This window comes from Urocampus carinirostris, chromosome 9, assembly GCF_059441175.1.
Source record: "Urocampus carinirostris isolate Australia breed hairy pipefish chromosome 9, RoL_Ucar_1.0, whole genome shotgun sequence".
Classification (NCBI taxonomy): Eukaryota; Metazoa; Chordata; class Actinopteri; order Syngnathiformes; family Syngnathidae; genus Urocampus; species Urocampus carinirostris.
In genome coordinates, this window is record NC_142357.1 from 35,240,620 (window position 1) to 35,266,437 (window position 25,818).

A 25,818-nucleotide genomic window follows, 5' to 3' on the forward strand; every position below is an offset into this window, starting at 1 on the left:
GTAGCCGGGACAGGAGAACGGAGCTTGGATCGTGGATCGATACAGTTAACAGAATCAGGATACGGGTAGCCGGGACTGGAGAACGGAGCTTGGATCGTGGATCGATACAGTTAACAGAATCAGGATACGGGTAGCCGGGACTGAAGAACGGAGCTTGGATCGGGGATTAATACAGGAAACCGGTCGGGATCAAAATGGTCGCCAGAGTCAAAAGTGCTTGCCTCGCATGCGCTGAGGTTCGTAGACGGACTGACAAGGAGTGAACGAAAACGACCTGCTTAAATAGGAGGATCACAAATTAGGGAACGAGTGGCAGCTGGGGCTGAAAGAGTGAGCGCAAGACACATTTTCCTTTTTATTATAATACTATTTAGACAAATGGAGTATTTTATACCACTTGGGGTCGCTATAGCATTTACACTGTGAAGGTCAACAGTAAAAATCTGATATACCATACTAGTAATTTAGTCTCAAAATGAAGATCAAAATGTCATTCTTCAACCATTGCATTAATTGGACTTGAACTGGAGAAGGAAGCTGCGGGGGCATATCCGAGGGCTCCTCAAGCTAAGGGTGCTGGTCCTCCATTGTTTTGTTTCCAAGAGCGACAAGACGCAGGCTGACGAAAAGCAGGAGATGAGGCGTGTGTCTGCGCATGTTATTTGTCGCTTCAGATTTGGACTCGCCGTTTCCATTTACAACCGTGTCCTGAGTCACCATGGGCTCTTCTGCTAGAGTTCTTTTTTTTCTCATTTTGTTTTGGGTGGAGCACAAGATAAAAATTCAACTGCGATGTGAGAGAGTGTCTGTGGGGATGGCAGTCAATAGAGCCAAACGGTGCCCAGGGCAAGAGACAGAAAAAGCCTCGGGGCAGTGATGGAGAACACACTAAGCTTCCTCTCCTTGCTGGATTTTCGTGCACAAGCAAAAATTTTGTGACCACAATATCTTATGTAACAGAGTTAGAGGACCGGCTAACTTGACAATAATCTAATGTGAGAAAATAGTCCCCTGAAATCTTTGTTGTAGTTTTGAGGGATGAAATGAAGTTTCATGCCAAACATGGAGGTCACACAACGTTTCGTAAAGACATTTTAGATAGAGATACTGAATAAAAATAGATAAAAAGTTTTATATATAAAGATGGATATATAGATATACAGAGAGAGATATCAAGATACTGAAAGTAGGAGGGAGAGCGAGCGAGAGCTGGAAAAAGTGAGGTCGGTAGAAATAGAGAAGTAGAGAGAGAGAGCAAAGTCGAGAGAAATGGAGAGTGTCGTAGTGAGAGGCAGAGAGAGGAAAATAGAGATAGAAAAAATAGAAAACAAAAATGGTAGAGAGGAATAGCAAGAGCAAAGTTGAGAAAAAATATATAGTGAATTAGAGAGAAATAGAGAGAGGGGAGGTAGAAAGAAATAAAGAGGAGAGGTCGAGAGAAATAGAGAGAGGGAGAAGTAGAGAAAACGAGAAAGAGAGAGAAGTATAGTTTCATATAGTTATTTAAAAACAGGTAAATAGATAGAGAGCGAGAGAGAGAGAGGGAGAGAGTGATAGAGAGAGAGAGAGAGGTAGAGAGAAATGGAGGAGGGACAGAGAGAGGAAAATAAATAGAGATAGAAAAAAATAGAAAACAAGAATGGTAGAGAGCATAGCTCGAGAGAAGCTGAGAAAAAAAATATATAGAGAGAGAAATAGAGAGAGCGGAGGTAGAAAGAAACAAAGAGGAGAGGTAGAGAGAAATAGAGAGAGGGAGAAGTAGAGAAAACAAGAAAAGAGAGAAGTAGATATAATTGTACGTATATATAAACAGAGAGAGAGAGAGAGAGAGAGAGAGAGAGAGAGAGAGAGAGAGAGAGAGAGAGAGAGAGAGATAGAGAGGAGATGCAGAGAGAGAGAGCAAAGCAGAGAGAAATAGAGAGGAGATGCAGAGAGAGAAAATGGATCGATAGAAAATAATAGAAAACAAGAATGGTAGAGAGGAATAGCAAGAGAGAAGTTGAGAAAAAAATATATAGAGAGAAATAAAGAGGAGAGGTAAAAATAAAAAGACAGGAGCGGTAGAGAAATAGAGAGAGGGAGAAATAGAGAGAACGAGAAAGAGGTAAGTAGAGATAAATATATATATATATATATATATATATATATATATATATATATATATATATATATATATATATATATATATATATACGCACATACGGAGGTAAAGATATATTGATAGAAAAAGAGAGAGAGAGAGAGAGAGAGGGGGGTAAATATATAGAGAGAGGTATAGAGAAAAACAGAGGGAAAGTGGTTGAAAGGTAGAGAGCAATAGAGAGAGAGAGGTACATCTAAATAGAGAGGTCTAGAGAAACAAAGAGAAGAGGGAGATATAGAGAGGGAAAGAGGTGAGAAATAGAGAGGAGAGGTAGAGACAAATAGAGTGGGGGAGAGAAAGAGAGAGAAGTACAGATGAGTTTACTGTATATATAAAGACAGAGGTAAAGAGAGAAAAAGAGAAAGAGAGGTATGGAGAAATAAAGAGAGAACGGGAGGTAGGGAAATAGAGAGAGCGGTTGAGAGAAATAGAGAGGAGAGGTAGAGAGAAAGAGAAAGAGGGATAGAAAGAGAGAAAGAGAAAGAGAGAGAAGTACAGATGAGTTTACTGTATATATAAAGACAGAGGTAAAGAGAGAAAAAGACAAAGAGAGCTATGGAGAAATAAAGAGACGACGGGAGGTAGAGAAATAGAGAGAGCGGTTGAGAGAAATAGAGAGGAGAGGTAGAGAGAAAGAGAAAGAGGGATAGAAAGAGAGAAAGAGAAAGAGAGAGAAGTAGAGATACATACATATATATATATATATATATATATATCTAATGAGAGAGAGAGAGAGAGAGAGAGAGAGAGAGAGAGAGAGAGAGAGAAATAGAGAGATACAGGTAAATATAGAGATGTATCGAGAAATAAAGAGAGGAAGGGATGTATAAAGAAAAAGAGAGAGAAAGAGGTATAGATAGGTAGAGAAATAGAGAGAGAGATACATCAAATAAGAGAGAAATTGAAAGCGTAATATATGTAAAGGGCGAGAGAGATAAAGGTAGGAGGACCAAACCTGCCAAAATTAAAAATAAACGACCAAACAATTATTTCTTGAATTAAAAACAATTCAAACAAAAACAATAACATAAATACATTGATGAATGTGAAAATAAATGGAGAAATACATAAGAAAAATTTAAAATAATGGAAATATGATAAAATAAATGTAAAAATAAAAGCAAAAACAAATAAATAAATTTATTTAGATATTAATAACTATTTTATGCTGTAGAAATTTGAAAGAAATGGCGAAGAAGCCTTAAGTGTGTTATCCTTTCTCTTTATTTATCTATATATAGTTTTTAATTTTCATTTCTTGATATTTAAGGAGTCATTTTTTCCTTTTCTATTTATTCTTTATAAATATTATTTATATTATTTTTTCTTATTGTTCAGTTTCGGTCCTCCAGACTTCCCCCCACATACCTGTGCAAAAAAAAAAGAAAAAAGAAAAAAAGTCTGGTTTGCGGGGCCACTGAGGAAGAGCATGTTAACCAGAGGCGCAGCTGGTCCAGCAGATGTTCCTATTCCCTGCAGGCGTGTCACAAGAGGACCTTTACCTCTTTCCCGGCGGTCCACGCAAACTACCTCACTCGTACCGAAATAGTACATGCGCAACAACACTTTGAGTGTTTTCTACACAATTTATTGTCTTTCTGACCGTCCCACAAAGTTTCCCAGTAAGTTTACTGGAAGTTAAGTTTCAAAGTCAACACAGAGTGAATCTAGGGAGCCGCTGAAAGGGACACTGAGGGGGAGACTGTCGAAACCAGAACGGGAATAGAACCCAATCGCGTAACGTTTCTCACAAGTGTATGGAGATAGCGAGAGGAAGGGTAGGGCCTGCGATCTGGTGCTCGCTGGACGCGGGGAGAAAGTCGCTCTCGCGATCGGATTGTGATCCGAATACGGAAGTTTATCTTTTGTAGCGGGTTATGGCGGTGTCAGCGATGGTAGACAGGTAAATAGGAGAGCCAAAACGTGGTCGGGATCGGAAATGAGACGTAAGCCAGGACGGAAGAGCAGACTTGGTCGGGAACAAAACAGGTCGTAGCCAAAACAGGAGAGCAGACGTGGTCGGGATCAAAGAGAGAGAGAGAGAGAGAGTGAGAGAGTAAGAGAGGGGGAAAGAAAGAGAAAGAAAGAAATCCAAAGAGAAAGAGAAAAGGAGAAACATAGAAGGGGAGAAAGAGAGTAGGGGAAATAAAGTGAGGGAAAGAGAGAAAAGACAGAGAAAAAGATAAAAGGAAAAAACAGAGAAAGTGAAAAAGAGAGAGAGAAAGAGAGAGAGAAAAAAGAGAATAAAAAGAGGAAAAAAAACTGAGAAAGAGAAACGAAGAATGAGTGAGTGAGAGAGAGAGAAAGAGAGAGAGAGAGAGAGAGAGAAAGAGAGAGAGAGAGAGAGAGAGAGAGAGAGAGAGAGAGAGAGAGAGAGAGATAATAAAATAAAATTACAAAATGTTGTGCAGGCTTGGGGAGTAACAGAATACATGGAACGGCAAAAATGATGTTGACAAGCTGTTTGGATTTATTTTCATTTTGTTTCTGTCGCATTTGATGTTAGTTTTGTCGGAGATCAAAGAGATCAAAGCCAGGAGAGAAAGCTTACCACGTGTTGTGAGTCATCATTTGTTTCATATTTAGTTTCTTTTGTCTTTTATTAGCATATTTGGTATTGGAGTAATCCAAAAGTAATTGAAAGTAATCCAGTTAAAGTAACCCCACCCAACCCTGCTCATTCACGCCTAGAGACTATTGGACTGGCCAATTCACCTAACATGCATGTTTCTGGAATGTGGGAAGAAATCAGAGTGCTCTGAGGAAACCCACGCAAGCACGGGGAGAACATGCAAACTCCACACAGGAGGTTCGATCTCATTACCTCAGAACTGCCGCACACGCGCTAACCACTGCGCTGCCATGCTGCCCTGGTATGAAATCAAAGAAACCAAATCACTGAGAGATACAGGAAGGTACAGTAACCTTGTAAGTTGTACATAAAGAAAAACATTAAAGAATATTATTTTAACCACTTAAATTGTGTAATGAGAGTTGGGTTTCTGAAATAAATTGAAATACTATGTCATTTACTGTTAAAAAATACATAAGAAATTAAAAACGAATGATTATAATTGGTCTTGGGGGCGGCAGTAGCTCAGAAGGTGGAGCGCTCGTCTTGGGATCAAGGGATCCCAGTTCGAATCCCGGCTCGTCCGTGTTACATGTCAAAGTGTCCTTGGGTAAGATACTGAACCCCTAATACCCCTAATAAGCAGGTTGGCGTCTTACATGGCTGCAATACAAGGCCGCTATTGGGAAATGTGGAGCACATTGTAAAGCGCTTTCATTCCATTTCATGTCTTCATACAAAGTTTTTGCTGATACCCGTGCGGAAAATCGATATTTCCTCACCAACCCGGATGAACCCCTTTTGTTTCGAGATCCCTCCGCCATTCTATCGTGACGGACCGAACGCCGTCTAACACGGCCGGCTGCGTTTCAGGGCGCGGTGATCCTCGTCGGCGTACGTGGCCATTTGGAAATGTCAGGAGAAAGGTCGAGACGGTCATTACGAGGCCATTCAACGAGCTGATTGATGGCGTTCTTAGCCGTGAAATATGTTAAGCGGACATCGGAACACACGGGGCGCTTTGGGTACCCCCAAAGGTCACCTGACTTCATTTCCATTAGACCCCTGGGGGGGCCAGGTAAATATATCACCTGGGAAATGGATTAGCTTGTTGCAATATGGGATTAAGCAGTGGATAATCAGTGTCTATTTTATCAAAGTGTTGATTGAAAACGTGGATCCCCCTAGATACGACATTATTCTGTTCTGAGGTGGGGGTTCTAAGGAGATTTTCTCATATGACGGGGATAAAAAAAAACACAATAGTTAGCTAAAATGTTTCAAAACTCTGATAAACTAGGTAAATACATTAAAATTGTATATACACATGAAATATTAGATAGATAGATAGATAGATAGATGGATGGATGGATAGATGTCTAGATGTCTAGCTGTCTAGATTGATAGGTAGATGTGTAAATGTCTAGAGGGATAGAGAGAGAGATAGAGATAGATGTCTAGATAGATAGATGTCTAGATAGATAGATGTCTAGATAGATAGATAGATAGATAGATAGATCAAAAGATAGATAGATCGAAAGATAGATGTCTAGATTGATAGATAGATGTGTAGATGTCTAGAGAGAGAGAGAGAGAGAGAGATAGAGGTAGATGTCTAGATAGAAAGATGTCTAGAGAGATAGATAGATAGATGTCTAGATTGATAGATGTGTAGATGTCTAGAGAGAGAGAGATAGAGGTAGATGTCTAGATAGAAAGCTGTCTAGAGAGATAGATAGATGTCTAGATAGATGGATAGAGAGAGAGAGAGAGAGAGATGTCTAGATAGATAGATGTGAAGATGGATAGATAGATTTATGTCTAGATGTCTAGATTGATAGATAGATGTGTAGATGTCTAGATAGATAGAGAGAGAGAGAGAGATAGAGGTAGATGTCTAGATAGAAAGATGTCTAGAGAGATAGATGTCTAGATAGATGGATAGAGAGAGAGAGAGAGAGAGTTCTAGATATCTAGATAGATAGATGTGAAGATGGATAGATAGATAGATGGATGAATAGATGGATAGGTAGATTTATGTCTAGATGTATAGATTCATAGATAGATGTGTAGATGTCTAAATGGATAGAGAGATAGATAGAGAGAGAGAGAGAGAGATAGATGTCTAGATAGATAGATGTCTAGATCGATAGATAGATAGATAGATGTCTGAATAGAGAGAGAGATGTTTAGATAGATAGATGTGAAGATAGATAGATATTTAGATGGATAGATGTCTAGATTGATAGATACACGTGTAGATGTGCGTAGACTAGAGAGAGAGAGAGATAGATGTCTAGATAGATAGATTTCTAGATAGATAGATATGTAGATAGATAGATGTCTAGAGAGAGAGAGAGAGAGATAGATGTCTAGATAGATCGATTTCTAGATAGATAGATATGTAGAGAGAGAGAGAAAGACAGACAGAGAGAGAGAGAGAGAGATGTGTAGATAGATAGAGATAAATAGAGATGTCTTGATGTCTGGATAGAGAGAGAGAGGGGGAGAGAGAGGGAGAGAGAGAGAGAGAGAGAGAGAGATGTCTAGTTAGACAGAGATAGATAGAGATGTCTAGATGTCTGGATAGAGAGAGAGAGAGAGAGAGAGAGATGTCTAGATGTCTGGATAGAGAGAGAGAGAGAGAGAGAGAGAGAGATGTCTAGATAGATAGATTTGTAGATAGATAGATGTCTAGATTTCTAGATAGATGTGTAGATGTCTAGATAGATACCTCCTGAGCTACTGCCGTCCCATCTTCTGTAATCATCGGTCCCTATTTTACCCAAAGCAACCTTCTAAAAAAAAAAACCTGTTTACAAGAGGAAAAATACAAATAAAATCCTATGCTTCAGTTCTCGCAGCAATCCCCATCAATCACGGTGAATCGCGCCATCCCCGAATCCCATCCATTACTTCCCGTTGACATATTCGGCAACAATTCCCGATCAGCCGACAATTCTTTCGCCAAACGTTGGAAAAGTCGTGCACTATATCCCGCCCGCCTGATCGGAATCCCCGCGTGGAACTTCCCACTCAAAGCGCCTGAAAATGAGTCACAAATTGAGCGCTAATGATTGTTCCACCGCGGGAGAATAACAGGGTCTCCATTCCGGCTGCTGCCCCGCCGGAATCCCCATTGCTAGCAAAAGTAGCGGGCTGCGCTCCGTGGGCGGGAAAATAAAAGTTTCGGTTTTTCGCATTTCAACGCGTGAGTTGCAAATGAACCTAAACTCGTGTGTGAAGCTAGCTATTTCTCAGACTCCCGTGATATGAAATTACCGTATTTTCCTCACTATAAGGCGCACCTAAAAGCCTTTATTATTTTCAAAAGCTGACCATGCGCCTTACAATACAGTGCGCCTTATTTATGGACCAAAATAATTTGCAACTAACTTGCAGCCGCCGACTCGATTTTCCCCCGAACGCCAAGTAGTCCGCGGTGTATGCTGGTATTTATTTACCAGCGTTTCATTGGCTAACCAATGTGTCAATCATCAGTTGAATCGATCACTATTGGCTAAAGTTATTCGGAGGTTAAGGGGCGGATCCTTTTTATCATTTACAGGCTGGCATTGGCTTGAACGGCAAAACAAAGCCTGCAATTGGCCGAAAAAGATGAATGAAATGAAATGAAATGATCTGCATTTATATAGCACGTGGCTGACGGCATACAGAAAGCATTTTTTTACTATTTTGTATTTGTAAATATTTTATTCTCCTGGATTTACTAAACTCGCGGATATAAGAGGACCACGGCTGCACATTATTATGAACACAACGACTTCGGTAAGCTACTCCGGGTTTTATTTTGCCCCTGTATCTTGTTTCAGACTGAACTCGATGTTTCTGTGATAAGCGGTGCAGATAATGGATGGAATGGAGTGTCTATTTTTAAATTGAACTCAATTCGAAGTTTTTATTGTCATATGCACAGTAAAGTTGCGAGCGAAAAAGAAAATAGAAACTAAGGAATGGTTGGCATTTCTTGAATCCCAAGACTTTAACCTTCCGAATGATGAAACGATGCATTTGAGTGACATCGTACGGACACCGCATCCGCACGTGTTCTCGACACGTATTTGCGTCTTTGCAAGCTTTGGGAATGTTAAGGGGGTAATAAGTTGGACTGAACTATCTGACTGTTTTGTCCACGTTCCCATTGTAGCGCCTTATAATCCGGTGCGTCTTATGTATGTCAAAAATAGGACCAAAAACTATTTTTTCGGGGTGCGGCCTATAACCCGGTGCGCCTTATAGTGCGGAAAATACGGTAACCTGTTTTTATATTCCTAATATACAAGTACCGTAAATTCCGGACTATAGAGCGCACCTGACTACAAGCCGCACCCACCACTTTCTGAGTGATTTGGTACTTTTGTACTTATATAAGCCGCACCCATGTATAAGCCGCGGGCGCCCACAGTAATCTTGCGACAAAGTCACAAGCTTAGCCCGGGCCACGCTGTAAGTTCCACAATTGTTCATTTTTGAACACATTTATTGACACGAATAACAGAAAACAAACAGCAATCAAGCACATTCACAATATTAGATTTCAATATGACGTTTAACAGCAAACACAATGTGAGGTTTGAACAACCATCTTACTTCATAGGTGGTATACAATTTCAGAACCATAGGTGACATCACAAATAGAAAATGATACCCGTAATTAAAGTATGATGCAGACTTCTAAAGTCGGGGTCCCGTTGAAAGTAATCCAAGGAAACAAAATGTATATTTCCAAAGTTAAGGGTGGGAAAAATATATGTCCATTATTGTCCGCTGCGACAACAGACAGATCTACCGGTAACTCAGCTTTACCCCAATTCCCATCAGCCCACGTTTGCTCCGCCCCTTCTTTTTGATTCGTCCGTAGAACACATAACAGAATAAATCTCTAAAATAAATACATTACAAAAATGTGTTTTGCTCTCGCCACTATCTGTTTGATTTTGACCACTTCCGCCTTCCGAGCAATCTACTCCCCGCGACCAACGATCTCCGGATCGAGTGTGCGTTCCTTTCTCTTCTCCCCAATAAACTGTGAGTAACGTTACACGAGTGGGTTCTGCTCCCTATTTTCCTGTTCTGGTCCTGACAAAATAAGGCCTTAGTTATTATCTCAAGTTGACTATTGTTGGGGTCTGAGTGAACATACTTGTGTTGCCGCTCTTTTTTATTCCGTTCTTTCTTCTAAAAATAAATAGCACCTGTATGGCTGCATTCCATTATCCACAATTGACTATTACACGGTTCCCAATAATCCTTGAAAAGTCGTAAATGGCATTGAATGCATTATTTTGTTTTGTTTGTGTACCTGGTATTCAATTTTAAAAGCCTTACGTTATAAGAAGACTGATACTTTTTCAACCACTAGAAGGCGCTAAATATACACACTTCCCGTTTAGGTCTCGTTTATCCTGCAGTCCCACATTTAATCCAAACAAGAAGCACTACAGGGCTGCACGGCGACGCAGTGGTTAGCACGTGTGCGGCACAGTTCTGAGGTCATGAGATCGAACCTCCTGTGTGGAGTTTGCATGTTCTCCCCGTGCTTGCGTGGGGAAACCATACCGTACAGGAAATACCAACAGGGGACAGGACCGAGTCGAAACCCGCGTCTTGCGGGGCAGAAGTTCATTGACAAACTGGCAACAGAAGGGTGACAGGACTGGGTTTGAATAGCAGGGAAGCCAAACTGTTAATGAGCCGCAGCTGGCGCCACACGGGCGGGGCCAATTGGGTGCCTTGGCAACCGTGACATGACTATTAGAACTGTTTTTCGAAATATCATTATTTATTGAATCCATTTATGTCTGTCTGTCTGGATGTATTAATTTGTTTTTCATTTTCTAATTTTATTCAAATAAAGATAGATAAAACAAGCTGAGAAGGGATAGTTTTTAAGATATTTCGGTATTTTTTTATTTGGAAAAAAAAAGTAAAAAAAACACATTCAACAATGATGGGATCCAATCGATTCACGGATTAGAATTTTATTGAAGTATTACAAGTGTATAGTATTATTTTAGCATGGCGGCGCAGTGGTTAGCGCTAGTGCGGCACAGTTCTGAGGTCATAAGATCGAACCTCCTGTGTGGAGTTTGCATGTTCTCCCCGTGCTTGTGTGGGTTCCCTCCGGGGACTCCGATTTCCTCCCACGTTCCAAAAACATGCATTTCAGGTTAATTGGCCGGTCCAAATTGTTCCTAGGTGTGAATGAGCGAGCGAACTGTCTGTCTATATTCCCTGCGACTGGCTGGCAACCAGTTCAGGGTGTTTCCTGCCCACTGCCCGGAGATAGCTCCAGCACCCCCGCGGCCCTACTGAGGATAAACGGTGCAGATAATGGATGAATGGATGGAAGAAGCACTACATTGTAATCGATGCCAATAATAATTCCATTCCAGTCAAAATCTCATCTCATCTCATCAGCTGCACCGCTTATCCTCAGTAGGGTCGCGGGGTGCTGGAGCCCATCCCAGCAATCATCGGACAGTGGGCAGGGGACACCCTGAACTGGTTACCAGCCAGTCGCAGGGCACACAGGGACAGACAACTCACTCGCTCATTCACACCTAGGGACAATTTGGACCGGGCAATCCACCTGAAATGCATGTCTTTGGAATGTGGGTGGAAACCGGAGTGCCCGGAGGAAGCCCACGCAAGCACGGGGAGAACATGCAAACTCTGCACAGTAAGTCCGGTAGCTGGATTCGAACCCAAGACCTTAGAACTGTGCCGCATACGCGCTAACCACTGCGCCGCCGTGCTGCAATCTCCACCAAATGAGTTCTGTTCTTGCTAAGACTGTGTCCCTTTACCCCGGTCCTTTTACATGCCAGGGACTTCTTTACCAGGTGCGCTCGTGTGTCCGTCCAATATGTTGGCGTCTCATTGTGTGTGTCACTAGCTTGATGTGGCATGGAGGTCACTTGTGCCAGATCTAATGTGGCGGCCCACGCTGTGATGTGAAGGGCACTGTCAAGAGAGCACCGCCAGGCAGTGCAGGTACATCTGCCACGGTACCCTCGGTGCTCTTTTCCCTCTGTGACACACAAGAAATACAAACGCACATTTCGTCCCCGGGAAGTGACACACTGTTGCGGTGAAATCCCCTCGGGGAGAACACGCCAGGATTTCAGGTTTGTTTCCAAATAAGGAATCCTGTCATGGAGCGGATTAATGTGAGACATATTCTCTTAGTCCATGAGGAAGGAAGGCACTCATGGAGGGAGTTGTCAATAGGGATAAAGCATTTATGATAAGGATGATATCAACTTTGAAATTTTCTACTGATAATGCTTCATGTGCATATCAAAAAAGGGTCATACTCAATGTTCCCTCTAAGCTGCATGTGTGCGCACAAGAAAATCTAGCCAGTTCACAAAAATCAAGGCTCGAAATTGCTAATTAAGAAGGGAATTATGTCAAAGTTACAGTGCGTGAAGGTAAAAATGCAAGGGTTCCCCTGACGCTGTGTTCTAAATGCGGTATTTTGAAGTCAAGGTCGAAGTAGAACGAAGTTGAGTAAAGTCAGTAGAGTTTGTCGAGAACCGGCTTCTTCAGCTCGGCTCACTAAAAGGAACCGGCTCTTTCGGGTCCTAAAGTTACATTTCTTTTTTTTTTTTTTTTCTGGCTTTTTTCTAAAAAAAAATTTCTTTTTTCTCTTCCTTTTGTTTTTTTTCTCAGCTTTTCACTTCTTTTTCATTTTGGTATTTTTTTCTTTTAGTTCTCTTCCCCCATTCCTTTAGATAGATGGGTAGATAGATATATACTTTATTCATCCCTGTAGGGAAATTCACACTTCCAGCAGTCTACCCCGTTGTTTATTGACAGATGAACATGATGCCCTAGGGGTGCTTGTAGCGAAATGGATGACGTCACCCTAGTCCAAAAGTTCGACATCCCTGCGGCAGATGGAAAACTTTTCTTTGTGAAAATCCAGGGATACACCACCTCGTGTTAGCAAGTCCGCCTCCTCTCCGATTCCCCCCGGCTTTCTTGTCTCTGTACAGCGGCGTTGAAGCCGGATAGCTCCGGGTAGCTCCAGGTAGCTACACGTTAGCGTCCGGAATGCTAAACGTGAGCCACGTTTCCACAAAACACAGCAACTGCGCTCCCTGTGCGCTTCGATGTTTTCCACCAGCACTCGATGATCTTATTTGGTCGTGAGTTCGGATCTACCATGATTAGGGATCGAACCGAAGACTTATAACGCCGCTAGCCGCTTCGCTAGCTCTGGCTCTTCTTCCACGATAGGCCCCTTCATCACGCCGGCACGAGAATTATTCAGGGCAAGGAGTTGAAATTCCTTGAATACACGCATTTTTGTGCGCTAAAACCCATGGTCCATAGGATAGAAGTAATCCATAGTGTAGTTGTCAAAACGCGAAGAAAAAACACCGAAGATAGGAGCAGACAATAAAACAATAGGGCAGCTGCTGGAAAAGGCAGCCGCTCGTGGCAGCTCCGCTTTTGATATCAAGTCGTTTTGTGCATAATTTTACATAATATTTGGTCATGTTGGGATTAAAGAAGCAAAAACAACCCGAAGAGCCGTTTAGGACCCGAAAGAGCCGGTTCCTTTTAGTGAGCCGAGCCGAAGAAGCCGGTTCTCGAAAAACTCTACTAACTTTACTCAACTTCGTTCTACTTTGACTCGACTTCAAAATACCGCTTTTAGGACACAACGTCAGGGGAACCCGTGTATTTTTACCTTCATGCACTGTAACTTTGACTTAAGTCGCTTCTTAATTAGTAATTTTGAGCCCTGATTTTTGTGCGCTGGCTAGATTTTCTTGTGCGCCGAGAATGTGCGAGCAGTGCGCAATTTAATCGAGCGCTGCTTTCAGTGTGTGGTCAAATGCAACAGCTCACAAATCTATTTCTATTTCCCTCCCGCCTCGCTCCGGTTAGCGCCACCCCCTGTCCACACACTGTGAAACTTTAATGCTAATTGATCCCAGTGCAGTGTTGTGGACACAGGTGCGTTGCCCCGGGGTCTGGCGCCGAAGCGGACAGCAAGGGATTGTGGGTAGCAGAGGAAGAAAGCGCCAACGGGCAAGGCACTAGTGACCCACTTCTTCCCAATCAATGCACGTTTGCAACGCACGGTTGTTGGCATGAGTTTGCATCAGTCAGAGAGCAAGCCCCTGAATTTTGCAGCCAAATTGCACCCGCAGGTTGTAAACGTGTAATGTGTTTATTTTGGCATTCGAGTGTTTTTTGCAGTCGCGAAATGAGAATATCAAGTTAGTACTCTAATTATTCTGGATTAGGACGAGTTAAAATAAATTAGGTTGAATAAAACTTGACGGTTGTGTACCAATCTAGAGTAGAAGTCCTAACACAGACTATACCAGTAGATATTTTTAACTACCGTAATTTCCAAACTATAGAGCACACTTGATTATAAGCCGCACCCACCACATTTTTGGGGGATAACCGCTTTTGTACTTACACAAGCCGCACCTGTATATAAGCCGCATGCGCCCAAATCAAAACATGTAACACAATCACGAAATTAACCCAAACTCTGCTTTGAGTCCCGCGATTTTAACTCAGCATAAAGTACACAGTTCAAAAACCACAGCCGGCAAAATGAACGGAAATTGATACCGGTACTTAATATTTGATGCATACCTGCAGAGTCCGGGTCCCGTTAAAAGTAATCCAAGGAAAAAAAGTGTATATTTCCAAAGGTAAGGGTGGGAAAAATATATATCCACTATTGTCTGCCGTGTCCACAAACACTCACCTTTACCAGTCCCCACTTCCCGTCATCCCCCGCATCTGTTATGCCCCTTCTTTTTAATTGGTCAGTGCAAGACTTATCAGAATAAGTGTCCAAAATAAATACAAATAAATACATTACAAAAATATACAGTTGCAAATACATATTATACATGGTTACACATATTTACAAAGAAAGACGGTACACCGAGAGAGTTTTCAAAGCTTTAATAATAATAATATTATAACTTTCATCCCAAACCGTGCCTGTGAAGGGTAGCAAAACCCGAGCGCCGCTGACGGCTGTTAGAAAAATTACATAAATTGGCCGCCTCACTGAATAAGCCGCAGGGATAAACATTTGGGAAAAAAGTAGCAGCTTATAGTCCAGAATTTACGGTATGTTTTTATAAAAATAAATCAAGAAATTTTCATTTTTCTTGGGCAGAGCAATCTTGTAGTTTATGTGATAAACATACAAAAAGTATACCTCTTGTTGTAGCCTATCATGCTTTTAGCCTAGCCAAAATGGCATCTTCAACCAAAAACATAGTCTGCGTTCAACATTAGCTTTTTGTTTATGCTAAAATATAGCATCATTGTCTTCTAAGCTTAGATATATGTCGTCTTCCCAAAAACCTTGTGTTTTTGTCTATCCACAAAAAAATAGTGTTTTCTTTATGCTAAAAGCTAGCATCCTGCTCTACTACAATACCTACTGTTTTGTCTGTGATGAAACCTAGCTTGGTCTTCTTCCATGCTGATAACTTGTGTAGTTTTAATCCAAACCCTTTTTTGCACTAAAAGCTAGCATTATGTTCTTCTATCCAATAATTAGTAATTAATACTTCTTCTCAGCTACCACAGCTGTGGTGAGACTTAGCTAGCGCTAAAAGTTAACGTACGTTTTTCCAAGAATTAGCAATGTATTTTAGGCCCGAAATTAGCTTTTTTCCCCACAACTAGCATAGTCTTCTACGTTGAAAGCTACTATTGTCTCTGTCTGTGATCAAATTTGTTGTTTGTTCTCCAGGAACGGAGACGGGACCCAATAGCGCTCGTTTTCTCAGTTTTTATTGATAAGAGGGAGGATCCGCGGATCGACGAACACAGGTAGCAGGTGGCGAGAATGCGGAAGTGGCACTTCCGTGTCGAGCGAGGAGGATCGGAGACAGGCGGGAATAGCAAGTCGTTGGCCGGGGCTGGAGATCAAAGGCGGTGTCGTTCGTAAGCGAGGTCGATAGCAGCAGGAGGCAGGCAGGTAACGGGGCAAAACAGGTCAGGTTACAGGCAGGCAGAACGGGGCGTAGTCAGGTCCGGAAACAGGTTGTCAACAAAGATCAGGCAGAAAAAAGCAGGACAGGAACGGAGTCGGACGAAAAGGCTTACTGAGCTGAAGGCAACAGTTCGCATAACGATCCGACGGCTTCCAAGAAGAAGCCGGGGGTTTAAAAAGAGAGTGTCCACCAATCGGCTGTTGGTAGGTGCTCTCAATCGGCATGACACTGACAACTAATGCTGTTTTCTTTTGTGACGGTAACTAAAGTCATTTTCTCATACGATAGAAATTAGCTTTCTCATTGTCTGCGCTGAAAGCTAGCATTGTCTTCTTCTACAATGATAACTAGTGTAGTAATTGCATACTTAAACTTAGCTTGGTCTTATTTTATGCCATTTACAAGCGATATATTTTTTTGTGACAAAAACTTGTTTTCTTTTTCACCCCAAATTAACTCTATTTGTTCTTGCTAAAAGTTAGCATTGTTCTCTACTACGACAATTAGCAATTTAATTTATTTCATGCTAAAAACAAGTGTTGTTTTTGGTTGTTATGACTTGCATTTTCCCCCCAATTTTATACAGAGTCAGATATTAGCTCTCTGTCTGCACGAAAATTAGCATCGTCTTATTTTACTCTGACTACTAGCATAGTCTTTTATGCTGAAAACCAGTTTTGTTTTTGTGATAAAAAAAAAATAGATAGTTCTCATTCCGCGACAATTGCTGAAGTTGTTTTTTTTCTTGGGCACTTAATTTCATTGTTTTCTTTGACACACAAAATTAAGTCTTTTTGTTTGCGCTAAAAGCTAGCATTGCATTATACTATGACAACTAGCGGACAATGTACTCTTTGTGTGTTATGACCTAGCTCATTCTTGTCCTAAACTGATAAAGAGCCAATAAAGGACATTGTCGTCTTCTACTCTGATAATTAGCATTGTCTTTTATGATGAAAACTAGTGTTGTATGTGATAAAATCTAGCTTGTTCTTATTCTACACCAAATACTAGTCTCCCTTTTTTCCTCTGCTCCGATAACTAGCATTGTGTTCAGTAACACCCAAACTTAGCTCCTGGAGAATTAGCGGTGTCTTCTTATCTGATAAAAAAGAAGATGTTTTGTTCTGTTATGACCTAGCTTGGTCTTTTTTTGAATAAGATAACCAGCCCAAAATTGGCTCTCAAATTAGCATCAGCACCGAAAGGCAGAGTCCTATTCTTCCAAAAAAAAGCTAAAATTAGCTCTTTTGTTCAGGCTAAAAGCTAGCATCGTCCTCTACTATAGCTAGCGTTGTTTTTTTCTCCACTGTCAACCAGTGCAGTATTTGTTTTGACCTAGCTTGACTGTTTTCTAATGCGCTCACTCGACAGAAATTACCCCCCTACCTTGACCACAAGCTATCATTGTAGTCATAATAGTGTATGTTTTACAGTGGAACCTCGCTAATTCGCGGTTCCACTTTTGCGGGTTCAGAGCTTCGCGGGTCTAAGAAATATACCTTACCTTCTCAACAAAAGCATTGACTTGACGCCATTGAGCGCGAGCTTATGTCGACTGAGGACACGGTGTGGACACTCTTATTGTGAAGGGGAGGGGGAGGCCCTGACACTATGCTTAGTCATGGTTAGTTACCGCTTCGCTCACCCCCCCTCCTTTAACTCCTCCCACCTCACCCCCTTCTTATGTGGCGCTCAGTTTATCATGGAGGAACTTGGCGACGCGGCGTAAGTATATTCTCTTCTGTCACATTTCATCTCAAGTTTGACTTTATTATACCAAAAGCGAGCGGTTGTTTGTACTACCTAAACACGGCTTGCGTGTATTTGTTGAAAAAGCCGTTCGATGCCGCTAGCTAAAGTATGTTGTCATTGTTATTGTCATTCACTTTCATCAAAATGAACACAGACCATTTTTTTAACTGTTGTTTCCCGAAACGCTTCACCAACACTCATCAAATATCACATTTTCACTGTTTTTATTTTTAATATGTAACCGGTAGTGTTAACAAGCGAAATAAACTGCGATTGCTGCATGTGGTTGAGAGCGGTTAATACGATCATACTGAATGGTTCGTAGTGGTTTCGCCGCAGTCCTATTACGTGTAAATACAACATATTTTGCTTTTTTTTTTTTTATAACATGAATTTCACTCTCTCTCTCTCTCTCTCTCTACCCGTATTCTATATGGTGTACTGTATACAGGGGGGGTATATTGTATACCTGTATACATGTTTTAAGCATTTTTGAAGGGGCGCCGCTACTTCCTGGATTTTCAGTTTTCGCGGGTAGTCTCGGTCCCCATTAACCTCGATAACCGAGGGATTACTGCATTTCTATTCTCGCTCAAAGTCATCACAAAATGTGGATAAAGTAGCCCCTTATTTGTTGTTTTAAACGAATAAAACCCAAAGAACTGTCCGTTTGATAGTTTTAGAACAAACGTGGTAATTATGAGCCTTTGAGCTCTCCCAAAACAAAAACTGAAATTGCTCTCAAGCTGTCGTTCTCACGACGGTTCGTCAATTCGGTCACGCGTGTTTCTGCGCACGGGCGACTTTGTTTTTTCGTGAATTCGAAGGTCTTTTTTGGATTAGGTGCGATCCTCTGCGGTGTACGGTATTTGATGGCGACCGTGCCGTGTAAATCTCATCAAAAAGCAGCAAACAACGGCATGGTGCGCACAGACGGTCGAGCATCTGGCGCCGAAGCAACTGCTGCAAACATCCGGGACGGCTGCTCCAGAAGTTTGTCTGTTTGCGTGCATTGAGAAGGTGGAGAAAGCGTGATTGGGATGCTAAAAGACATTAGCGATGGGTGTCTATCTCGTCCGTTTATAGTTTTATACATCTACAGACGCTGCCCTTTTTATGAGAACGATCGTTCGTAAGTTGAATTTGTTTGTAAGTTGCTTCAATGCTATATTTTGTATGTTTATGGTTTATATGAGTATGTTTAAGGCTTGTATAAGTAACTTGTTTTGTAGAAAAAAAATAAACATTTCATAAAATAATATGCTTTATGAAGATAAATAAAGTTAAACTTACTTTTGGAAGATGGGCTTTAAGAGGTCCTCCTAGGTGGTAGAGAGTGGACGAAAAAAAAGCGATCCAACCATTTTCTCAACCGCATCAAGGTCTCTTGTTCCGCTTTATTTTCAAAATGATGGCTTACCTCTTCAGTGCGTTACTATTATTTAACATTAAGCACAGAATGACTTAAAAAAAGGGAAAAAAAAGACAAAAACACTAAAATGGAAAAAAGAAAAAGATAAAATACAATAACAAAAGTTTTGTTTTGCCTTAATATTTTGAATGTTTTTTTTATGTTTTTGTCCATTTTCAAAGCATGTTTTTTTTCAGTGTTAAGATATTTCAAAAAACATTTTGTAAATAATTTTTTTTTTCGTTTAGTTTTTTTTTCATAATCTTGAAAAAAAAAAAGTCCATTATTAAAAAATTTTTAGTTCGAATATTTTTTTCTTATTATTGGGTGAAAGTTTTTTTGCCCGTATAGTTTTTTTTTAATGAGAATTCCGTAAATATCCATTTAAAACGTGTTTAGGGGGTTTTGATGAGTGTTTTGTTTCGTCATAACATTTTGTATGATTTTTAATGTTTTTGTCCATTTTCAAAGCATTTTTTAATTTAAGTTTTTTTTTTTATACGAGTGGGGTGTTTTTGGTCTGTTTTAAAAAACTTTTTTACACGGTATTGAATGATTTTTTTAAAATACATCTTGTGGATAGTTCTGTGCCATTTTATTTGTTTTATGTCATAATTTTGTGAATTTTTTGTATATTATTAAAACATTTTTAGTTCGAATATTTTTTTCTTATATTCAGGTGAAAGTTTTCTGTCCGTATAGGTTATTTTTAATGACAATTCTGTAAATGTACATTTAACAGGGGGGTTTTGATGAGTGTTTTTTTTTTATCTGAATATTTTATATAGTTCTTTTTGTGTGTTTTTGTCCATTATATTATAAATGATTTATTTTTTAAATATTTTTTACATTTTTTTTAGGTGTATGTGAATTGTTCTTTTTTAGGGGGTTAGAGTATCTCTGTAGTGATGGATTCCATCCAACTCCGGCCAGCATCCCTCCCCTTTTAAAGCCTCCCCCCATTAAAGTGGGATGAGCAACCCGACTTGGAACTCGAGCAGCACTTAATTCCCGATTTATTTATTTATACGTGTTGGAATTGTGTTGTTTGCGTGTTTTATTGAAGGTCTCCTAGCGGGCTGCGTGGCATGTAAGTTCAATGTCTCTGGAGGTTTGTTCCCCCCCAAAAAAAATGAAAGAAAGAAAAGAAAAAAAAATCCTTTCCATCCTTGATGAATAAGTGAAGGCCAGGATTAATTTTTCATTGCGAGCGAATCCATTGTCGCCCGAGATGTCTGCACGGCGCCGTTGTGTTGTCGAGCTTCCGGCGATTAAAAGGAACCTTTCGCCTTAACCGCGTAAGGTTTTTCATTTAATTTCACGTCGTTTCCTTGACTCCTCAGCAATACACAATCTCGGTTTGTTTTTTAGTCCTGTTTGAAAAAAGCTGAACTGGGATATGTTGCTGTCCCTTTTGTTTGTTGCTAAAAATAATAGTATCCATCCATCCATCCATTATCCGCACCGCTTATCCTCAGTAGGGTCGCGGGGGTGCTGGAGCCCATCCCAGCCATCTTCGGGCAGTGGGCAGGGGACACCCTGAATTGGTTGCCAACCAGTCTCAGGGCACACAGAGACAGACAACTCACTGACTTATTCATACCTAGGGACAATTTGGACCTGTCAGTTAACCTGACATGCATGTTTTTGGAATGTGGGAGGAAACCCATGCAAATAGGAGAGTACATGCAAACTCCACACGAGGAGGCTGTGTTAGCTGGACTTGAACACTGAACCTCTGCACCGTGGGGCTGCGTGCTAACCATCCAGCCGCCCCAATGTGCAAGTCCATCCATTATCTGCACCGCTTATCCTCAGTAGGGCCGCGGGGGTGCTGGAACTCTCTCCGGGCAGTGGGCAGGGGACACCCTGAACTAGTTGCCAGCCAGTCACAGGGCACACAGGGACAGACAACTCGCTCGCTCATTCACACTTAGGGACAATTCGGACCAGCCAATTAACCTCACATGCATGTTTTCGGAATGTGGGAGGAGACCGGAGTGCCCGGAGGAAACCAACTCAAGCACGGGGAGAACATGCAAACTCCGCACCGGAGGTTTGATCTCATAACCTCAGAACTGTGCCGCACACGCGCTAACCACTGCACCGCCATGCTAAATTATTACGATATACTTGTAATACTTCAAAAAAATTCTAACCCGTTAGTGAATCGATTTGATCTGATTTTTAAATTTAGAATGTTTGGTTTTTTTAACTTTTTTCCAATTAAGAAAATTACAAAAATATCCTAAAAACTATCCCATCCTACAGGTTTTATTTGAATAAAATTTGAAAATGAAAAACAAATGAATGCATCCATCCAGACAGACAGACAGACAGACAGACAGACAGACAGACAGACAGACAGACATAAATGGATGAATTAAATAATGATATTTCGACAGTTTTAATAATCAGTAATTATCTAACTTTTAGGACATTTTGATTTGCATTGTAACACATATTGTCAACTTTCTGTTGTTTCAATAAAATGTATAACTTAATGATGTTTTATTTACATTTGGTGTCTAGTTGGTAAGGTGGAGTGGCGGAAAAATGCAGGGAGGGGGAGACGGTGGATTAAAAATGAATGTGATTCCAAAACTTCCACGAGTGGATGTCATGCCTTTACAAGACCTATTAATTTAATAGTGTCTTTATTTTTAATCATTGTCCATATTGTTGATTTGTTACAGCCATTTAACTTACGGACGGTAGTGATTCTTGTTCCTTCTTTGTATTTCCTGTTAATCGCAAGCTTTTTTTTATGTTTATCTTTGCGTCACTGCAATACTTGAACCCTTTGTGAATAAATGCAGTACTAAAATACAGTATCGTATCGCCGACTCACAGAGTCTTGCGATTCTAAGCTGATCGGGGAAAAAGGCATTGTGGGAGGTAGGTCAGCTAATAGCATTTGTGTATTCTCATGATGCAAACCAATAGTAGACCAGCATTTTATATTATTTTAGAGACGTAACCCGGGGGTCAATGAGTTTGTCGGTGATGAATTTCACCTCGATTGTTTCGAAACAAATGAATAATGTTACGAAGCAAAATACTAGCATGAAAGACACAACTTTGAACTGCTTTGAATGTAATATGCAGGTTTGGGTAGGGTTAGTTTAACTTGATTACTTTCAATTACTTTTGGATTACTCCAATACAAAATATGCTAATAAAAGACAAAAGAAACTAAATATGAATACAATGATGACTCACAACACGTGGTAAGCTTTCTCTCCTGGCTTTGATCTCTTTGATCTCCGGCAAAACTAACATAAAATGCCAACATCATTTTTGCCGTTCCATGTTTTTCGTTACCCCCCAAGCCTGCACAAAATGTAGTCATTTTATTCATATTTAGTTTCTTTTGTCTTTTATTAGCATATTTGGTATTGGAGTAATCCAAAAGTAATTGAAAGTAATCCAGTAAAAATAACCCTACCCAACCCTGGTCATATGGTGCCAATGTCAAATACATCCATCGCCATGCACCACCGTGGTCCGAAACAAACTTCTTCACGACCGATTTGTAGAATCAGACGTTGCAGTTTTATCCGGCGTCTGGCACGATAGCTTTAGCTCTCGTACGGCACCACCAGTGTTGACAGCCACGCAAGCAAAAACATGAAGGTAGCAAAGTGTAGCCCATCGGAGGACGAGCGCCGGTGTTTTCCGTACATCTCCGTCCATGAATCATTCATGCTAAAAGAAAGAGAAAGTGAAGACGTCTTTCTGGAGACCAACAGAAGGGAGAGTCCTAGCTCGGCCGAATGGGCCTGATGGCGTCTGCTCGCTCGCGCGCTAGCTAGCTATGATCCCCGATGCACGCTGGGAGACATCAAAAAGCAGAAGAATGAATAAATAACGCGCGACATCATGTTTTATGAACTTCACCCGCGAGTGGTCCGTGAGAAATCCTCGGTTTAGAAGGGGGGGGGATATGCCGTGATTGAAACGGGAAAAGGCTGCCGTGCTAACTATTAGCGCCTGTTGCTAATATAATGGACTGACTGTCATTAGCAGTAGATCGGCTAGCCATGTTTTTCCTCAAAGAACAATACGTATTGCAGTTATGTTTATAAAGTACTACATTTTGGCCTGACTATTATTTTAAATTTTGTGACAAAGACAATTTAGCATCACCATAAGTTATTGATATCTGTAGTGATACCTGTTGAGCAATGATATAAAAAAGCCTATTTCGGCAATATTTTAATGCCTTTTTTTTTTTTTGGGGGGGCTGTTCTCTCACAAAGAATGAAACAAAAACCAACTAACCCAAATTAGCTGTGTACTATGTAACGTGTTTTACTGTTTCTTAAACTACAAAGCTAGAAACGTATTTCCTACATTGAAAAAATTGGAAACTTCCAAAAATAGGAAAAAAACTATGATAAATACATTTTAAAAAATGAACTGACATTCTGTATTGACTATGTCGTTTTATTTATTTTGTTCGTGTTTGCGGCAGGATTAAAACTTTATATACAAGAAAAATTTGTAACATATTCGATTTGTTTTTTTCATGATTACTGATGTGACCCAGCTGTGCCCGCTCATTTGGCGCCAACCGCCGCGGGTTCTGATTGGCTCCCTGTCTCTATTTGAACCCGGTCCTGTCAATTCCCTGTGATCAGTCCGTCTGCGAACCTCAGTGTATACTAGGCAAGCCTTTTTCGACCCTGACTCCCACCTGTCCCGTTTTTGCTCCCGTCTGTCTCCGGTTACAAAACGTTTTAAACACGATCACGTCCGTTCTCCCATCCCGGCTTACGACCCCTTTTTGTTCCCGACTACGTCTACTCTCCCGTTCTGGCTTACGACTCGTTTCCGCCCCTGACACCGGCTCGCTACGGAAGATCCACTTCCATGTTAGGATCACAATCCGAGTACGAGAGCGACTTGCTTTCCGCGCCTAGCGAATACCGGATCGTGGCAGCCCTTCCTCTTTCCTTTAATAAAACTTATGGTAAACGTCATGCAAGTGGGTCCTTTTTCCGTTCTTGTCCTGACAGTTTTGGCAATTCGATTTGTTTAAATTGTGATAAAATAGTCCTACCTTATTCTGCAGATTGGTAGATTGTGTTGATTTGCTTCTAAGACTGTTAGCATTTGATCAGTGTTTTGCATTCATTGTTACCATAGATCTAACAAGAGCTTTGTTGTTAGTTTATCTAGATCTCGCCTTCTTGATTTTTTTGTATTTTCGTTTAAAAAAAAACAAACGAAAAAGACGCTGCTCTTGCGCCATTGAGAGGAGCTAGTTGAAGTGGCTTGGGCATCTGATCAGGCTGCCCCCTGAACGCCTCCCCTGGGAGGCATATCCCACCGGCAGGAATACCCAGAACAAGCTGGAGAGACTAGGTCTCTAGGCTGGCCTGGGAAAGCATCGGGACCCCGACAGATGAGCTGGATGAAGCGGCTGGGGATCGGGAGGTCCAAGCTTCCCTGCTGAGTCTGCTGCCTCTGAGACCCGACCCTGGATAATTGAAAGAAAACGGATAGATGGATGAAAATTGAGCAAACATGTTCTTGTCTTATTAATGTAATTTGTTATATGTTTATGGGAAGGAGATAATGGATCTGTTTTAGAAAGAGAGAAATTAGTTTTGAGATTTGATGTTGTCCTTGCTTATTCTTTATATTGCCAAATAGAGTATATTAGCTTCTAAAACTGTTAGCATATCAACCGTGGCTTGAAAATCTTTATCAGGTAGACACCGTGCATGGCTGACTTCTTGTGTGGGTGTGTGTGTGTGAATATGTAAGTGTGGAATCATTGTAAAGCCCTTTGAGAGGTCTTCAATGACTTGAAAAGTGCTTTTTAAATGCAGTCCGTTTACCATTTACCATTAGATAGATAGATGGATAAATGATAGATAGATGATAGCTAGATAGATAGATAGATAGATGATAGCTAGATGATAGCTAGCTAGCTAGCTAGCTAGATGTTAGCTAGCTAGCTAGCTAGATGATAGCTAGATAGCTAGCTAGATGATAGCTAGATAGCTAGCTAGATGATAGCTAGATAGCTAGCTAGATGATAGCTAGATAGCTAGATACTTTATTCATCCCTGTAGGGGAATTCACACTTCCAGCAGTATCCTTGTGTTGAAAAATTAAATGATAAAATATAAGATATACAACACAAAAATACCAAATATAACGCATTGATATTGAGTATTTAAATAGTGCTACGGAAAATACACACCGTAATAAATAATAGGGTAATATGCAAATGTGAGGGTGGGGTTTAATGTGGGCTTTTACTCCCCCGGGTGGAGTTAAAGAGCCTCATGGCATGAGGAAGAAATGATCTCCTCAGTCTGTCTGTGGAACAAGACTGTGACAGCAGTCTGTCGCTGAAGCTGCTCTTCTGTTTGGAGATGATGCCGTGTAGTGGATGTGATGAATTGTCCATGATTGACCGCAGCATTAGCATCAAGCTAACTGTTCAGTCTCAAAAAACAGCTTTGTTTTTAGCATGAGTCTTCTCATTTTGATTCTTTGATGGATCATTCTTCGGAGTTTCAGCACTCGAGTTGAATACTCCGGCGTCCAATAAATCCTAGAAAAAACCGTCAACACATTCTCACTGAAAAAAAACGGACCATTGGAAGCTTCATTTTTTGGCACGCGGAGTAGTTTGCATTTGACTTTATTTAGAAATCCTTTCCCGGGAAAAAAAAAATGTCTTGGAACGATTGACACCAAATGTGCCGGGGCTTCAAACGCAACACTTGCTTCCCCGGCTTTTTTAAGTGGCGTGCACTTTTTGACAGCAATCCAATACTATTCGGAGAGATGCAGCCCGTGCGCTAGCTAGCTTTTCATTTTTTTGATTTCTTTGTCGGTGAGCAGCGACTACATGGCATTAACACAAATTCTTGGAGGGATACGGCAGCTTTTTATA

At 40.9% G+C, this 25,818-nt stretch overlaps 1 protein-coding gene across 1 annotated transcript in view; it reads left to right on the top strand.

Annotated features, from left to right (window-relative positions):
* The window catches only part of LOC148360149 (protein diaphanous homolog 2-like), a 169,746-nt gene that overhangs the window by 116,256 nt on the left and 27,672 nt on the right, over positions 1–25,818 (top strand). The gene's annotated exons all lie outside the window — the stretch shown is intronic.